Source organism: Pristiophorus japonicus, chromosome 11 (genome assembly GCF_044704955.1).
Source record: "Pristiophorus japonicus isolate sPriJap1 chromosome 11, sPriJap1.hap1, whole genome shotgun sequence".
In the NCBI taxonomy this organism is placed as follows: Eukaryota; Metazoa; Chordata; class Chondrichthyes; family Pristiophoridae; genus Pristiophorus; species Pristiophorus japonicus.
The window spans coordinates 176302935-176326950 of NC_091987.1; positions in this window are offsets into that span (position 1 = coordinate 176302935).

Genomic DNA, 24016 nt, shown 5'->3' on the forward strand with positions numbered 1-24016 from the left:
CCCAGAACCACAACACTAATATACGCATAACCACAACACTACTATACCCATAACCACGACACGAATATACCCAGAACCACAACACTAATATACCCATAAACACGACACTAATACACCCATAACCACGACACTAATATACTTATAACCACGACACTAATATACCGATATCCACAACACTAATATACCCATAACCATGACACTAATATACCCATAACCATGACACTCCTATACCCATAACCACGACACTCCGATACCCATATCCACGACACTAATATGCCCAGAACCACAACACTAATATACCCATAACCATGACACTAATATACCCATAACCACAACACTAATATACACATAACCACGACACTAATATACTTATCACCAGGACACTAATATACCCATAACCACGACACTAATATACTTATCACCAGGACACTAATATACCCATAACCATGATACTAATATACTTATAACCAGGACACTAATATACCCATAACCACGACACTAATATACTTATAACCAGGACACTAATATACCCATAACCACGACACTAATATACTTATAACCACGACACTAATATACCATAAACACGACACTAATATACCCATAAAAACGACACTAATATACCCAGAACCACAACACTAATATACGCATAACCACGACACTACTATACCCATAACCACGACACTTATATACCCAGAACCACAACACTAATATACCCATAAACACGACACTAATATACCCATAACCATGACACTAATATACCCATAACCATGACACTCCTATTCCCATAACCACAACACTAATATACCCATAACCAGGACATTAATATACCCATAACCATGACACTACTGTACCCATAACCACGACACTAATATACCCATAACCAGGACACTAATAGACCCATAACCATGACACTCCTATACCCATAACCACAACACTAATATACCAATAACCACGACACTACTATACCCATAACCACGACACTAATATACTTATAACCAGGACACTAATACACCCATAACCACGACACTAATATACTTATAACCAGGACACTAATATACCCATAACCACGACACTAATATACTTATAACCAGGACACTAATATACCCATAACCACGACACTAATATACTTATAACCAGGACACTAATATACCCATAACCATGACACTAATATACTTATAACCATGACACTGATATACCCATAACCACGACACTAATATACTTATAACCACGACACTAATATACCATAAACACGACACTAATATACCCATAACCACGACACTAATATACCCAGAACCACAACACTAATATACGCATAACCACGACACTACTATACCCATAACCACGACACTTATATACCCAGAACCACCACACTAATATACCCATAAACACGACACTAATATACCCATAACCATGACACTAATATACCCATAACCATGACACTCCTATTCCCATAACCACATCACGAATATACCCATAACCAGGACATTAATATACCCATAACCATGACACTACTGTACCCATAACCATGACACTAATATACCCATAACCAGGACACTAATATACCCATAACCATGACACTCCTATACCCATAACCACAACACTAATATACCAATAACCACGACACTACTATACCCATAACCACGACGCTAATATACTTATAACCAGGACACTAATACACCCATATCCACGACACTAATATACTTATAACCAGGACACTAATATACACATAACCACGACACTAATATACTTATAACCAGGACACTAATATACCCATAACCATGACACTAATATACCCAGAACCACAACACTAATATACCCACAACCACGACACTACTATACCCATAACTACGACACTAATATACCCATAAACACGACACTAATATACCCATAACCACGACACTAATAAACCCAGAACCACAACACTAATATACCCATATCCACGACACTAATATACCCATAACCATGACACTCCGAGACCCATAACCACGACACTAATATACCCATAACCACAACACTAATATACCCAGAACCACAACACTAATGTACCCAGAAACACAACACTAATATACCCATAACCACGACACTAATATATCCATAACAACGACATTAATATACCCATAACCATGACACTACTGTACCCATAACCACGAAACTAATATACCCATAACCACGACACTAATATACCCATAACCACAACACTAATATACCCATAACCATGACACTCCTATACCCATAACCACGACACTCCTATACCCATAACCATGACACTAATATACCCATAACCATGACACTCCTATACCCATAACCACAACACTAATATACCCATAACCAGGACACTAATATACCCATAACCATGACACTCCTATACCCATAACCACAACACTAATATACCAATAACCACGACACTACTATACCCATAACCACGACACTAATATACCCATAAACACGACACTAATATACCCATAACCATGACACTAATATACCCAGAACCACAACACTAATATACCAATAACCACGACACTACTATACCCATAACCACGACACTAATATACCCATAACCATGACACTAATATACCCATAACCATGACACTCCTATACCCATAACCACGACACTCCTATACCCATAACCACGACACTAATATACCCAGAACCACAACACTAATATACCCATAACCACGACACTAATATACCCATAACCACAACACTAATATACCCATAACCACGACACTAATATACCCATAACCACGACACTAATATACCCATAAACACGACACTAATATACCCATAACCACGACACTAATATACTTATAACCATGACACTAATATACCCATAAACACGACACTAATATACCCATAACCACGACACTAATATACCCAGAACCACAACACTAATATACGCATAACCACGACACTACTATACCCATAACCACAACGCTAATATACCCAGAAACACAACACTAATATACCCATAACCACGACACTAATATATCCATAACAACGACATTAATATACCCATAACCATGACACTACTGTACCCATAACCACGAAACTAATATACCCATAACCACGACACTAATATACCCATAACCACAACACTAATATACCCATAACCATGACACTCCTATACCCATAACCACGACACTCCTATACCCATAACCAGGACACTAATATACCCATAACCACGACACTAATATACTTATAACCACAAAACTAATATACCCGTAAACACGACACTAAAATACCCATAACCACGACACCTAATACCCAGAACCACAACACTAATATACGCATAACCACGACACTACTATACCCATAACCACGACACTAATATACCCAGAACCACAACACTAATATACCCATAAACACGACACTAATATACCCATAACCATGACACTAATATACCCATAACCATGACACTAATATACCCATAACCATGACACTCCTAGAGCCATAACCACGACACTAATATACCCAAAACCACAACACTAATATACCCATAGCCACGACACTAATATACCCATAACCACAACACCAATATACTTATAACCAGGACACTAATATACCCATAACCACCACACTAATACACTTATAACCAGGACACTAATATACCCATAAACACGACACTAATATACTTATAACCACGACACTAATATACCCATAATCATGACACTAATATACCCAGAACCACAACACTAATATACGCATAACAACGACACTACTATACCCATAACCACGACACTAATATACCCATAACCACGACACTAATATACCCATAACCATGGCACTAATATACGCATAACCACGACACTAATATACCCAGAACCACAACACTAATATACCCATAAACACGACACTAATATACCCATAACCATGACACTAATATACCCATAACCATGACACTCCTATACCCATAACCACAACACTAATATACCCATAACCAGGACACTAATATACCCATAACCATGACACTCCTATACCCATAACCACGACACTCCTATACACATATCCACGACACTAATATGCCCAGAACCACAACACTAATGTACCCATAACCATGACACTAATATACCCATAACCACAACACTAATATACCCATAACCACGACACTAATATACTTATCACCAGGACACTTATATACCCATAACCACGACACTAATATACTTATCACCAGGACACTAATATACCCATAACCATGATACTAATATACTTATAACCAGGACACTAATATACCCATAACCACGACACTAATATACTTATAACCAGGACACTAATATACCCATAACCACGACACTAATATACTTATAACCACGACACTAATATACCATAAACACGACACTAATATACCCATAAAAACGACACTAATATACCCAGAACCACAACACTAATATACGCATAACCACGACACTAATATACTTATAACCAGGACACTAATATACCCAATAACCATGACACTAATATACCCAGAACCACAACACTAATATACCCACAACCACGACACTACTATACCCATAACTACGACACTGATATACCCATAAACACGACACTAATATACCCATAACCACGACACTAATAAACCCAGAACCACAACACTAATATACCCATATCCACGACACTAATATACCCATAACCACAACTCTAATATACCCATAACCACGACACTAATATACCCATAACCACAACACTAATATACCCAGAACCACAACACTAATATACCCAGAAACACAACACTAATATACCCATAACCACGACACTAATATATCCATAACAACGACATTAATATACCCATAACCATGACACTACTGTACCCATAACCACGAAACTAATATACCCATAACCACGACACTAATATACCCATAACCACAACACTAATATACCCATAACCATGACACTCCTATACCCATAACCACGACACTCCTATACCCATAACCAGGACACTAATATACCCATAACCACGACACTAATATACTTATAACCACAAAACTAATATACCCGTAAACACGACACTAAAATACCCATAACCACGACACTAATATACCCAGAACCACAACACTAATATACGCATAACCACGACACTACTGTACCCATAACCACGACACTAATATACCCAGAACCACAACACTAATATACCCATAAACACGACACTAATATACCCATAACCATGACACTAATATACCCATAACCATGACACTAATATACCCATAACCATGACACTCCTAGAGCCATAACCACGACACTAATATACCCAGAACCACAACACTAATATACCCATAGCCACGACACTAATATACCCATAACCACAACACCAATATACTTATAACCAGGACAATAATATACCCACAACCACGACACTAATATACTTATAACCAGGACACTAATATACCCATAACCATGACACTAATATACTTATAACCAGGACACTAATATACCCATAACCACCACACTAATACACTTATAACCAGGGCACTAATATACCCATAAACACGACACTAATATACTTATAACCACGACACTAATATACCCATAACCATGACACTAATATACCCAGAACCGCAACACTAATATACGCATAACAACGACACTACTATACCCATAACCACGACACTAATATACCCATAACCACGACACTAATATACCCATAACCATGGCACTAATATACGCATAACCACGACACTAATATACCCAGAACCACAACACTAATATACCCATAAACACGACACTAATATACCCATAACCATGACACTAATATACCCATAACCATGACACTCCTATACCCATAACCACAACACTAATATACCCATAACCAGGACACTAATATACCCATAACCATGACACTCCTATACCCATAACCACAACACTAATATACCAATAACCACGACACTACTATACCCATAACCACGACACTAATATACCCATAAACACGACACTAATATACCCATAACCATGACACTAATATACCCAGAACCACAACACTAATATACCAATAACCACGACACTACTATACCCATAACCACGACACTAATATACCCATAACCATGACACTAATATACCCATAACCATGACACTCCTATACCCATAACCACGACACTCCTATACCCATAACCACGACACTAATATACCCAGAACCACAACACTAATATACCCATAACCACGACACTAATATACCCATAACCACAACACTAATATACCCATAACCACGACACTAATATACTTATCACCAGGACACTAATATACCCATAACCACGACACTAATATACTTATAACCATGACACTAATATACCCATAAACACGACACTAATATACCCATAACCACGACACTAATATACCCAGAACCACAACACTAATATACGCATAACCACGACACTACTATACCCATAACCACAACACTAATATACCCAGAAACACAACACTAATATACCCATAACCACGACACTAATATATCCATAACAACGACATTAATATACCCATAACCATGACACTACTGTACCCATAACCACGAAACTAATATACCCATAACCACGACACTAATATACCCATAACCACAACACTAATATACCCATTACCATGACACTCCTATACCCATAACCACGACACTCCTATACCCATAACCAGGACACTAATATACCCATAACCACGACACTAATATACTTATAACCACAAAACTAATATACCCGTAAACACAACACTAAAATACCCATAACCACGACACTAATATACCCAGAACCACAACACTAATATACGCATAACCACGACACTACTATACCCATAACCACGACACTAATATACCCAGAACCACAACACTAATATACCCATAAACACGACACTAATATACCCATAACCATGACACTAATATACCCATAACCATGACACTAATATACCCATAACCATGACACTCCTAGAGCCATAACCACGACACTAATATACCCAGAACCACAACACTAATTTACCCATAGCCACGACACTAATATACCCATAACCACAACACCAATATACTTATAACCAGGACAATAATATACCCATAACCACGACACTAATATACTTATAACCAGGACACTAATATACCCATAACCATGACACTAATATACTTATAACCAGGACACTAATATACCCATAACCACCACACTAATACACTTATAACCAGGACACTAATATACCCATAAACACGAAACTAATATACTTATAACCACGACACTAATATACCCATAACCATGACACTAATATACCCAGAACCACAACACTAATATACGCATAACAACGACACTACTATACCCATAACCACGACACTAATATACCCATAACCACGACACTAATATACCCATAACCATGGCACTAATATACGCATAACCACGACACTAATATACCCAGAACCACAACACTAATATACCCATAAACACGACACTAATATACCCATAACCATGACACTAATATACCCATAACCATGACACTCCTATACCCATAACCACAACACTAATATACCCATAACCAGGACACTAATATACCCATAACCATGACACTCCTATACCCATAACCACAACACTAATATACCAATAACCACGACACTACTATACCCATAACCACGACACTAATATACCCATAAACACGACACTAATATACCCATAACCACGACACTAATATACCCAGAACCACAACACTAATATACCAATAACCACGACATTACTATACCCATAACCACGACACTAATATACCCATAACCATGACACTAATATACCCATAACCATGACACTCCTATACCCATAACCACGACACTAATATACCCAGAACCACAACACTAATATACCCATAACCACGACACTAATATACCCATAACCACAACACTAATATACCCATAGCCACGACACTAATATACTTATCACCAGGACACTAATATACCCATAACCACGACACTAATATACTTATAACCATGACACTAATATACCCATAAACACGACACTAATATACCCATAACCACGACACTAATATACCCAGAACCACAACACTAATATACGCATAACCACGACACTACTATACCCATAACCACGATACTAATATACCTAGAACCACAACACTAATATACCCATAAACACAACACTAATATACCCATAACCATGACACTAATATACCCATAACCATGACACTAATATACCCATAACCATGACACTCCTATTGCCATAACCACAACACTAATATACCCATAACCATGACACTCCTATACCCATAACCACAACACTAATATACCCATAACCAGGACCCTAATATACCCATAACCATGACACTCCTATACCCATAACCACAACACTAATATACCAATAACCACGACACTACTATACCCATAACCACGACACTAATATACCCATAAACACGACACTAATATACCCATAACCACGACACTAATATACCCATAACCACGACACTAATATACTTATAACCAGGACACTAATATACCCATAACCACGACACTAATATACTTATAACCACGACACTAATATACCCATAACCACAACACTAATATACCCATAACAATGACACTAATATACCCATAACCATGACACTAATATACCCATAACCATGACACTCCTATACCCATAACCACGACAATCCTATAACCATAACCACGACACTAATATGCCCAGAACCACAACACTAATATACCCATAACCACGACACTAATATACCCATAACCACAACACTAATATACGCATAACCACGACACTAATATACTTATCACCAGGACACTAATATACCCATAACCACGACACTAATATACTTATCACCAGGACACTAATATACCCATAACCATGATACTAATATACTTATAACCAGGGCACTAATATACCCATAACCACGACACTAATATACTTATAACCAGGACACTAATATACCCATAACCACGACACTAATATACTTATAACCACGGCACTAATATACCATAAACACGACACTAATATACCCATAACCACGACACTAATATACCCAGAACCACAACACTAATATACGCATAACCACGACACTACTATACCCATAACCACGACACTTATATACCCAGAACCACAACACTAATATACCCATAAACACGACACTAATATACCCATAACCATGACACTAATATACCCATAACCATGACACTCCTATTCCCATAACCACAACGCTAATATACACATAACCAGGACATTAATATACCCATAACAATGACACTACTGTACCCATAACCACGACACTAATATACCCATAACCAGGACACTAATATACCCATAACCATGACACTCCTATACCCATAACCACAACACTAATATACCAATAACCACGACACTACTATACCCATAACCACGACACTAATATACTTATAACCAGGACACTAATACACCCATAACCACGACACTAATATACTTATAACCAGGACACTAATATACCCATAACCACGACACTAATATACTTATAACCAGGACACTAATACACCCATAACCACGACACTAATATACTTATAACCAGGACACTAATATACCCATAACCACGACACTAATATACTTATAACTAGGACACTAATATACCCATAACCACGACACTAATATACTTATAACCACGACACTAATATACCATAAACACGACACTAATATACCCATAACCACGACACTAATATACGCATAACCACGACACTACTATACCCATAACCACGACACTTATATACCCAGAACCACCACACTAATATACCCATAAACACGACACTAATATACCCATAACCATGACACTAATATACCCATAACCATGACACTCCTATTCCCATAACCACATCACTAATATACCCATAACCAGGACATTAATATACCCATAACCATGACACTACTGTACCCATAACCACGACACTAATATACCCATAACCAGGACACTAATATACCCATAACCATGACACTAATATACCCATAACCACAACACTAATATACCCAGGACCACAACACTAATATACCCAGAACCACAACACTAATATACCCATAACCACGACACTAATATATCCATAACAACGACATTACTATACCCATAACCATGACACTACTGTACCCATAACCACGACACTAATATACCCATAACCATGACACTAATATACCCATAACCACGACACTAATATACCCAGAACCACAGCACTAATATACCCATAACCATGACACTCCTATACCCATAACCACGACACTCCTATACCCATAACCAGGACACTAATATACCCATAACCACGACACTAATATACTTATAACCACGACACTAATATACCCGTAAACACGACACTAATAGACCCATAACCACGACACTAATATACCCAGAACCACAACACTAATATACGCATAACCACGACACTACTATACCCATAACCACGACACTAATATACCCAGAACCACAACACTAATATAACCATAAACACGACACTAATATACCCATAACCATGATACTAATATACCCATAACCATGACACTCCTAGAGCCATAACCACGACACTAATATACCCAGAACCACAACACTAATATACCCATAGCCACGAAACTAATATACCCATAACCACAACACCAATATACTTATAATCAGGACACTAATCTACCCATAACCACGACACTAATATACTTATAACCAGGACACTAATATACCCATAACCATGACACGAATATACTTATAACCAGGACACTAATATACCCATAACCACCACACTAATACACTTATAACCAGGACACTAATATACCCATAACCACGACACTCCTATACCCATAACCACGACACTCCTATACCCATAACCAGGACACTAATATACCCATAACCACGACACTAATATACTTATAACCACGACACTAATATACCCGTAAACACGACACTAATAGACTCATAACCACGACACTAATATACCCAGAACCACAACACTAATATACGCATAACCACGACACTACTATACCCATAACCACGACACTAATATACCCAGAACCACAACACTAATATACCCATAAACACGACACTAATATACCCATAACCATGATACTAATATACCCATAACCATGACACTCCTATTCCCATAACCACAACACTTATATACCCATAACCAGGACACTAATATACCAATAACCACGACACTACTATACCCATAACCACGACACTAATATACCCATAACCACGACACTAATATACCCATAACCATGACACTCCTAGAGCCATAACCACGACACTAATATACCCAGAACCACAACACTAATATACCCATAGCCACGACACTAATATACCCATAACCACAACACCAATATACTTATAACCAGGACACTAATATACCCATAACCACGACACTAATATACTTATAACCAGGACACTAATATACCCATAAACACGACACTAATATACCCAGAACCACAACACTAATATACGCATAACCACGACACTACTATACCCATAACCACAACACTAATATACCCATAACCACGACACTAATATACCCATAACCATGGCACTAATATACGCATAACCACGACACTAATATGCCCAGAACCACAACACTAATATACCCATAACCAGGACACTAATATACCCATAACCATGACACTCCTATACCCATAACCACAACACTAATATATCAATAACCACGACACTACTATACCCATAAACACGACACTAATATACCCATAACCATGACACTAATATACCCATAACCATGACACTCCTATACCCATAACCACAACACTAATATACCCATAACCAGGACACTAATATACCCATAACCATGACACTCCTATACCCATAACCACAACACTAATATATCAATAACCACGACACTACTATACCCATAACCACGACACTAATATACCCATAACCACGACACTAATATACTTATAACCAGGACACTAATACACCCATAACCACGACACTAATATACTTATAACCAGGACACTAATATACCCATAACCACAACACTAATATACTTATAACCAGGACACTAATGTACCCATAACCACGACACTAATATACTTATAACCACGACACTAATATACCCATAACCACAACACTAATATACCCATAACCATGACACTAATATACACATAACTATGACACTAATATACCCATAACCATGACACTCCTATACCCATAACCACGACACTCCTATACCCATAACCACGACACTAATATGCCCAGAACCACAACACTAATATACCCATAACCACGACATTAATATACCCATAACCACAACACTAATATACCCATAACGACGACACTAATATACTTATCACCAGGACACTAATATACCCATAACCACGACACGAATATACTTATAACCAGGATACTAATATACCCATAACCATGATACTAATATACTTATAACCAGGACATTAATATACCCATAACCACCACATGAATATACTTATAACCAGGACACTAATATACCCTTAACCACGACACTAATATACTTATAATCACGACACCAATATACCCATAAACACGACACTAATATACCCAGAACCACAACACTAATATACGCATAACCACGACACTACTATACCCATAACCACGACACTAATATACCCATAACCACGACACTAATATACCCATAACCATGGCACTAATATACGCATAACCACGACACTAATATACCCAGAACCACAACACTAATATACCCATAAACACGACACTAATATACCCATAACCATGACACTAATATACCCATAACCATGACACTCCTATACCCATAACCACAACACTAATATACCCATAACCAGGACACTAATATACCCATAACCATGACACTCCTATACCCATAACCACAACACTAATATACCAATAACCACGACACTACTATACCCATAACCACGACACTAATATACCCATAAACACGACACTAATATACCCATAACCATGACACTAATATACCCATAACCATGACACTCCTATACCCATAACCACAACACTCCTATACCATAACCACGACACTAATATACCCAGAACCACAACACTAATATACCCATAACCACGACACTAATATACCCATAACCACAACACTAATATACCCATAACCACGACACTAATATACTTATCACCAGGACACTAATATACCCATAACCACGACACTAATATACTTATAACCAGGACACTAATAAATCCCATAACCATGATACTAATATACTTATAACCAGGACACTAATATACCCATAACCACCACACTAATATACTTATAACCAGGACACTAATATACCCATAACCACGACACTAATATACTTATAACCATGACACTAATATACCCATAAACACGACACTAATATACCCATAACCACGACACTAATATACCCAGAACCACAACACTAATATACGCATAACCACGACACTACTATACCCGTAACCACGACACTAATATACCCAGAACCACAACACTAATATACCCTTAAACACGACACTAATATACCCATAACCATGACACTAATATACCCATAACCATGACACTCCTATTGCCATAACCACAACACTAATATACCCATAACCAGGACACTAATATACCCATAACCATGACACTAATATACCCATAACCATGACACTCCTATACCCATAACCACGACACTCCTATACCCATAACCACGACACTAATAGGCCCAGAACACAAAACTAATATACCCATAACCACGACATTAATATACCCATAACCACAACACTAATATACCCATAACCACGACACTAATATACTTATCACCAGGACACTAATATACCCATAACCACGACACTAATATACTTATAACCAGGACACTAATATATCCATAACCACGACACTAATATACTTATAACCATGACACTAATATACCCATAAACACGACACTAATATACCCATAACCACGACACTAATATACCCAGAACCACAACACTAATATACGCATAACCACGACACTACTATACCCGTAACCACGACACTAATATACCCAGAACCACAACACTAATATACCCTAAACACGACACTAATATACCCATAACCATGACACTAATATACCCATAACCATGACACTCCTATTGCCATAACCACAACACTAATATACCCATAACCAGGACACTAATATACCCATAACCATGACACTAATATACCCATAACCATGACACTCCTATACCCATAACCACGACACTCCTATACCCATAACCACGACACTAATAGGCCCAGAACACAACACTAATATACCCATAACCACGACATTAATATACCCATAACCACAACACTAATATACCCATAACCACGACACTAATATACTTATCACCAGGACACTAATATACCCATAACCACGACACGAATATACTTATAACCAGGACACTAATATACCCATAACCATGATACTAATATACTTATAACCAGGACACTAATATACCCATAACCACCACATGAATATACTTATAACCAGGACACTAATATACCCATAACCACGACACTAATATACTTATAACTACGACACTAATATACCCATAACCATGGCACTAATATACGCATAACCACGACACTAATATACCCAGAACCACAACACTAATATACCCATAAACACGACACTAATATACCCATAACCATGACACTAATATACCCATAACCATGACACTCCTATACCCATAACCACAACACTAATATACCCATAACCAGGACACTAATATACCCATAACCATGACACTCCTATACCCATAACCACAACACTAATATACCAATAACCACGACACTACTATACCCATAACCACGACACTAATATACCCATAAACACGACACTAATATACCCATAACCACGACACTAATATACCCAGAACCACAACACTAATATACGCAGAACCACGACACTACTATACCCATAACCACGACACTAATATACCCATAACCATGACACTAATATACCCATAACCATGACACTCCTATACCCATAACCACGACACTCCTATACCCATAACCACGACACTAATATACCCAGAACCACAACACTAATATACCCATAACCACGACACTAATATACCCATAACCACAACACTAATATACCCATAACCATGATACTAATATACTTATAACCAGGACACTAATATACCCATAACCACCACACTAATATACTTATAACCAGGACACTAATATACCCATAACCACGACACTAATATACCCAGAACCACAACACTAATATACGCATAACCACGACACTACTATACCCATAACCACGACACTAATATACCCAGAACCACAACACTAATATACCCATAAACACGACACTAATATACCCATAACCATGACACTAATATACCCATAACCATGACACTCCTATTGCCATAACCACAACACTAATATACCCATAACCAGGACACTAATATACCCATAACCATGACACTACTGTACCCATAACCACGACACTAATATACCCATAACCAGGACACTAATATACGCATAACCATTACAATCCTATACCCATAACCACAAAACTAATATACCAATAACCACGACACTACCATACCCATAACCACGACACTAATATACTTATAACCAGGACACTAATACACCCATAACCACGACACTAATATACTTATAACCAGGACACTAATATACCCATAACCACAACATTAATATACTTATAACCAGGACACTAATATACCCATAACCACGACACTAATATACTTATAACCACGACACTAATATACCCAGAACCACAAAACTAATATACCCATAACCACAACACTACTATACCTATACCCACGACACTACTATACCCATAACCACGACACTCCTATACCCATAACCACGACACTAATATACCCATAACCACGACACTCCTATACCCATAACTACGACACTAATATACCCATAACCACAACACTAATATACCCATAACCACGACACTAATAGACCCATAACCACGACACTACTGTACCCATAACCACGACACTCATATACCCATAACCAGGACACTAATATACCCATAACCACGACACTAATATACCCATAACCATAACACTAATATACCCATAACCACGACACTAATATACCCATAACCACGACACTAATATACCCAGAACCACAAAACTAATATACCCATAACCACGACACTAATATACCCATAACCATGACACTACTGTACCCATAACCACGACACTAATATACCCATAACCAGGACATTAATATACCCATAACCATGACACTCCTATACCCATAACCACAACACTAATATACCAATAACCACGACACTACTATACCCATAACCACGACACTAATATACTTATAACCATGACACTAATACACCCATAACCACGACACTAATATACTTATAACCAGGACACTAATATACCCATAACCACGACACTAATATACTTATAACCAGGACACTAATATATCCATAACCACGACACTAATATACTTATAACCAGGACACTAACATACCCATAACCACGACACTAATATACTTATAACCACGACACTAATATACCCATAACCACAACACTAATATACACATAACCACGACACTAATATACCCATAACCACAACGCTAATATACCCATAACCACGACACTAATATACCCATAACCACGACACTAATATACCCATAACCACAACACTAATATACCCAGAACCACAACACTAATATACCCAGAACCACAACACTAATATACCCATAACCACGACACTAATATATCCATAACAACGACATTAATATACCCATAACCATGACACAACTGTACCCATAACCACGGCACTAATATTCCCATAACCACGACACTAATATACCCATAACCACGACACTAATATACTTATAACCAGGACACTAATATATCCATAACCACGACACTAATATACTTATAACCAGGACACTCATATACCCATAACCACGACACTAATATACTTATAACCACGACACTAATATACCCAGAACCACAACACTAATATACCCATATCCACGGCACTAATATACCCATAACCACAACGCTAATATACCCATAACCACGACACTAATATACCCATAACCACAACACTAATATACCCAGAACCACAACACTAATATACCCAGAACCACAACACTAATATACCCATAACCACGACACTAATATATCCATAACAACGACATTAATATACCCATAGCCATGACACTACTGTACCCACAACCACGACACTAATATACCCATAACCACGACACTAATATACCCATAACCACGACACTAATATACCCAGAACCACAAAACTAATATACCCATAACCACAACACTACTATACCCATAACCACGCCACTAATATACCCATAACCACAACACTAATACACCCATAACCATGACACTCCTATAACCATAACCACGAGACTCCAATACCCATAGCCACGGCATTAATATACCCATAACCACGACACTAATCTACCCATAACCACAAAACTAATATACCCATAACCACGACACTCCTATACCCATAACCACGACACTAATATACCCATAACCACAACACTAATATACCCATAACCAGGAAACTAATATACCCATAACCACGGCACTCCTACACCCATAACCACGGCACTAATATTCCCATAACCACGACACTAATATACCCATAACCACGACACTCCTATACCATAACCACGACACTAATATACCCATAACCACAAAAATAATATACCCATAACCACGACACTCCTATACCCATAACCACAACACTAATATACCCATAACCACAACACTAATATACCCAGAACCACAAAACTAATATACCCATAACCACGACACTAATATACCCATAACCATGACACACCTATAACCATAACCACAACACTAATATACCCATAACCACGACACTATTATACCCAGAGCCACAAAACTAATATACCCATAACCACGACACTACTGTACCCATAACCACGACACTAATATACCGATACCCATGACACTACTGTACCCATAACCACGACACTCCTATACCCATAACCATGACACTAATATACCCATAACCACGACACTAATATATCCAGAACCACAAAACTAATATACCCATAACCACGACACTAATATACCCATAACCACGACACTAATATACCCACAACAACGACACTAATATACCCATAACCACGACATTAATATACCCATAACCACAACACTAATATACCCATAACCACGACACTAATATACTTATCACCAGGACACTAATATACCCATAACCACGACACTAATATACTTATAACCAGGACACTAATATACCCATAACCACCACACGAATATACTTATAACCAGGACACTAATATACCCATAACCACGACACTAATATACTTATAACCACGACACTAATATACCCATAACCACGACACTACTATACTCATAACCACGACACTAATATACCCATAAACACAATACTAATATACCCATAACCACGACACTAATATACCCAGAACCACAACACTAATATACGCATAACCACGACACTACTATACCCATAACCACGACACTAATATACCCATAACCATGACACTAATATACCCATAACCATGACACTCCTATACCCATAACCACGACACTCCTATACCCATAACCACGACACTAATATACCCAGAACCACAACACTAATATACCCATAACCACGACACTAATATACCCATAACCACAACACTAATATACCCATAACCATGATACTAATATACTTATAACCAGGACACTAATATACCCATAACCACCACACTAATATACTTAAAACCAGGACACTAATATACCCATAACCACGACACTAATATACCCAGAACCACAACACTAATATACGCATAACCACGACACTACTATACCCATAACCACGACACTAATATACCCAGAACCACAACACTAATATACCCATAAACACGACACTAATATACCCATAACCATGACACTAATATACCCATAACCATGACACTCCTATTGCCATAACCACAACACTAATGTACCCACAACCAGGACACTAATATACCCATAACCATGACACTACTGTACCCATAACCACGACACTAATATACCCATAACCAGGACACTAATATACCCATAACCATGACACTCCTATACCCATAACCACAAAACTAATATACCAATAACCACGACACTACCATACCCATAACCACGACACTAATATACTTATAACCAGGACACTAATACACCCATAACCACGACACTAATATACTTATAACCAGGACACTAATATACCCATAACCACAACACTAATATACTTATAACCAGGACACTAATATACCCATAACCACGACACTAATATACTTATAACCACGACACTAATATACCCAGAACCACAAAACCAATATACCCATAACCACAACACTACTATACCTATAACCACGACACTACTATACCCATAACCACGACACTCCTATACCCATAACTACGACACTAATATACCCATAACCACAACACTAATATACCCATAACCATAACACTAATATACCCATAACCACGACACTAATATACCCATAACCACGACACTCCTATACCCATAACTACGACACTAATATACCCATAACCACAACACTAATATACCCATAACCACGACACTAATAGACCCATAACCACGACACTACTGTACCCATAACCACGACACTCATATACCCATAACCAGGACACGAATATACCCATAACCACGACACTAATATACCCATAACCATAACACTAATATACCCATAACCACGACACTAATATACCCATAACCACGACACTAATATACCCAGAACCACAAAACTAATATACCCATAACCACGACACTAATATACCCATAACCATGACACTACTGTACCCATAACCACGATACTATTATACCCATAACCAGGACATTAATATACCCATAACCATGACACTCCTATACCCATAACCACAACACTAATATACCAATAACCACGACACTACTATACCCATAACCACGACACTAATATACTTATAACCAGGACACTAATATACCCATAACCACGACACTAATATACTTATAACCAGGACACTAATATATCCATAACCACGACACTAATATACTTATAACCAGGACACTAATATACCCATAACCACGACACTAATATACTTATAACCACGACACTAATATACCCATAACCACAACACTAATACACCCATAACCACGACACTAATATACCCATATCCATGACACTAATATACCCAGAACCACAACACTAATATACCCATATCCACGACACTAATATACCCATAACCACAACGCTAATATACCCATAACCACGACACTAATATACCCATAACCACAACACTAATATACCCAGAACCACAACACTAATATACCCAGAACCACAACACTAATATACCCATAACCACGACACTAATATATCCATAACAACGACATTAATATACCCATAACCATGACACTACTGTACCCACAACCACGACACTAATATACCCATAACCACGACACTAATATACCCATAACCACGACACTAATATACCCAGAACCACAAAACTAATATACCCATAACCACAACACTACTATACCCATAACCACGCCACTAATATACCCATAACCACAACACTAATATACCCATAACCATGACACTCCTATAACCATAACCACGACACTCCTATACCCATAACCACGGCATTAATATACCCATAACCACGACACTAATCTACCCATAACCACAAAACTAATATACCCATAACCACGACACTCCTATACCCATAACCACGACACTAATATACCCATAACCACAACACTAATATACCCATAACCAGGAAACTAATATACCCATAACCACGGCACTCCTACACCCATAACCACAGCACTAATATTCCCATAACCACGACACTAATATACCCAGAACCACGACACTCCTATACCATAACCACGACACTAATATACCCATAACCACAAAAATAATATACCCATAACCACGACACTCCTATACCCATAACCACAACACTAATATACCCATAACCACAACACTAATATACCCAGAACCACAAAACTAATATACCCATAACCACGACACTAATATAGCCAGAACCACAAAACTAATATACCAATAACGACGACACACCTATACCCATAACCACAACACTAATATACCCATAACCATGACACACCTATAACCGTAACCACAACACTAATATACCCATAACCACGACACTATTATACCCAGAGCCACAAAACTAATATACCCATAACCACGACACTACTGTACCCATAACCACGACACTAATATACCCATACCCACGACACTACTGTACCCATAACCACGACACTCCTATACCCATAACCATGACACTAATATACCCATAACCACGACACTAATATATCCAGAACCACAAAACTAATATACCCATAACCACGACACTAATATACCCATAACCACGACACTAATATACCCATAACAACGACACTAATATACCCATAACCACGACATTAATATACCCATAACCACGACACTAATATACCCATAACCACAACACCAATATACTCATAACCATGACCCTAAGATACCCAGAACCACAAAACTAATATACCCATAACCACAACACGACTATACCTATAACCACGACACGACTATACCCATAATCACGACACTCCTATACCCATAACAACGACACTAAAATACCCATAACCACGACACTAATATACCCATAACCACGACACTCCTATACCCATAACCACGACACTAATATACCCATAACCACGACACTAATATGCCCATAACCACAACACTAATATACCTATAACCACGACACTACTGTACCCATAACCACGACACTCATATAACCATAACCACGACACTAATATACCCAGAACCAAGACACTAATATACCCATAACCATGACACTAATATACCCAGAACCACAAAATTAATATACCCATAACCACAACACGACTATACCTATAACCACGACACTACTATACCCATAACCACGACACGACTATACCCATAATCACGACACTCCTATACCCATAACAACGACACTAAAATACCCATAACCACGACACTAATATACCCATAACCACGACACTCCTATACCCATAACCACGACACTAATATACCCATAACCACGACACTAATATGCCCATAACCACAACACTAATATACCTATAACCACGACACTACTGTACCCATAACCACGACACTCATATAACCATAACCACGACACTAATATACCCAGAACCAAGACACTAATATACCCATAACCATGACACTAATATACCCAGAACCACAAAATTAATATACCCATAACCACAACACGACTATACCTATAACCACGACACTACTATACCCATAACCACGACACTCCTATACCCATAACCACGACACTAATATACCCATAACCACGACACTCCTATACCCATAACTACGACACTAATATACCCATAACCACAACACTAATATACCCATAACCACGACACTAATATACCCATAACCACGACACTACTGTACCCATAACCACGACACTCATATACCCATAACCAGGACACTAATATACCCATAACCATGACACTAATATACCCATAACCAGGAAACTAATATACCCATAACCAGGACACTAATCTATCCATAACCACGACACTAATATACCCATAACTAGGAAACTAATATACCCATAACCATGACACTAATATATCCATAACCACGACACTAATATACCCATAACCACGACACTAATATACCCAGAACCACAAAACTAATATACCCATAACCACGACACTAATATACCCATAACCACGACACTAATATACCCATAACCACGACACTAATATACCCATAACCACGACACTAATATACCCATAACCACAACACTAATATACTCATAACCATGACACTAATATACCCATAACCACGACACTCCGATACCCATAACCACGACACTAAAATACCCATAACCACGACACTCCTATACCCATAACCACGACACTAATATACCCATAACCACGACACTAATATACCCATAACCATGACACTAATATACCCATAACCACGACACTACTGTACCCATAACCATGACACTCATATACCCATAACCACGACACTAATATACCCATAACCACGACACTAATATACCCATAACCACGACATTAAGATACCCATAACCACGACACTAATATACCCATAACCACAACACTAATATACTCATAACCATGACACTAATATACCCATAACCACGACACTCCTATACCCATAACCACGACACTAAAATACCCATAACCACGACACTCCTATACCCATAACCATGACACTAATATGCCCAGAACCATGACACTAATATACCATAACCATGACACTAATATACCCATAACCACGACACTAATATACTTATCACCAGGACACTCCTATACCCATAACCACGACACTAATATGCCCAGAACCACAACACTAATATACCCATAACCACGACATTAATATACCCATAACCACAACACTAATATACCCATAACCACGACACTAATATACTTATCACCAGGACACTAATATACCCATAACCACGACACTAATATACTTATAACCAGGACACTAATATACCCATAACTATGATACTAATATACTTATAACCAGGACACTTATATACCCATAAACACCACACGAATATACTTATAACCAGGACACGAATAGACCCATAACCACGACACTAATATACTTATAACCACGACACTAATATACCCATAAACATGACACTAATATACCCATAACCACAACACTAATATACTTATCACCAGGACACTAATATACCCATAACCACGACACTAATATACTTATCACCAGGACACTAATATACCCATAACCATGATACTAATATACTTATAACCAGGACACTAATATACCCATAACCACGACACTAATATACTTATAACCAGGACACTAATATACCCATAACCACGACACTAATATACTTATAACCACGACACTAATATACCAAAAACACGACACTAATATACCCATAACCACGACACTAATATACCCAGAACCACAACACTAATATACGCATAACCACGACACTACTATACCCATAACCACGACACTTATATACCCATAACCACAACACTAATATACCAATAACCACGACACTACTATACCCATAACCACGACAC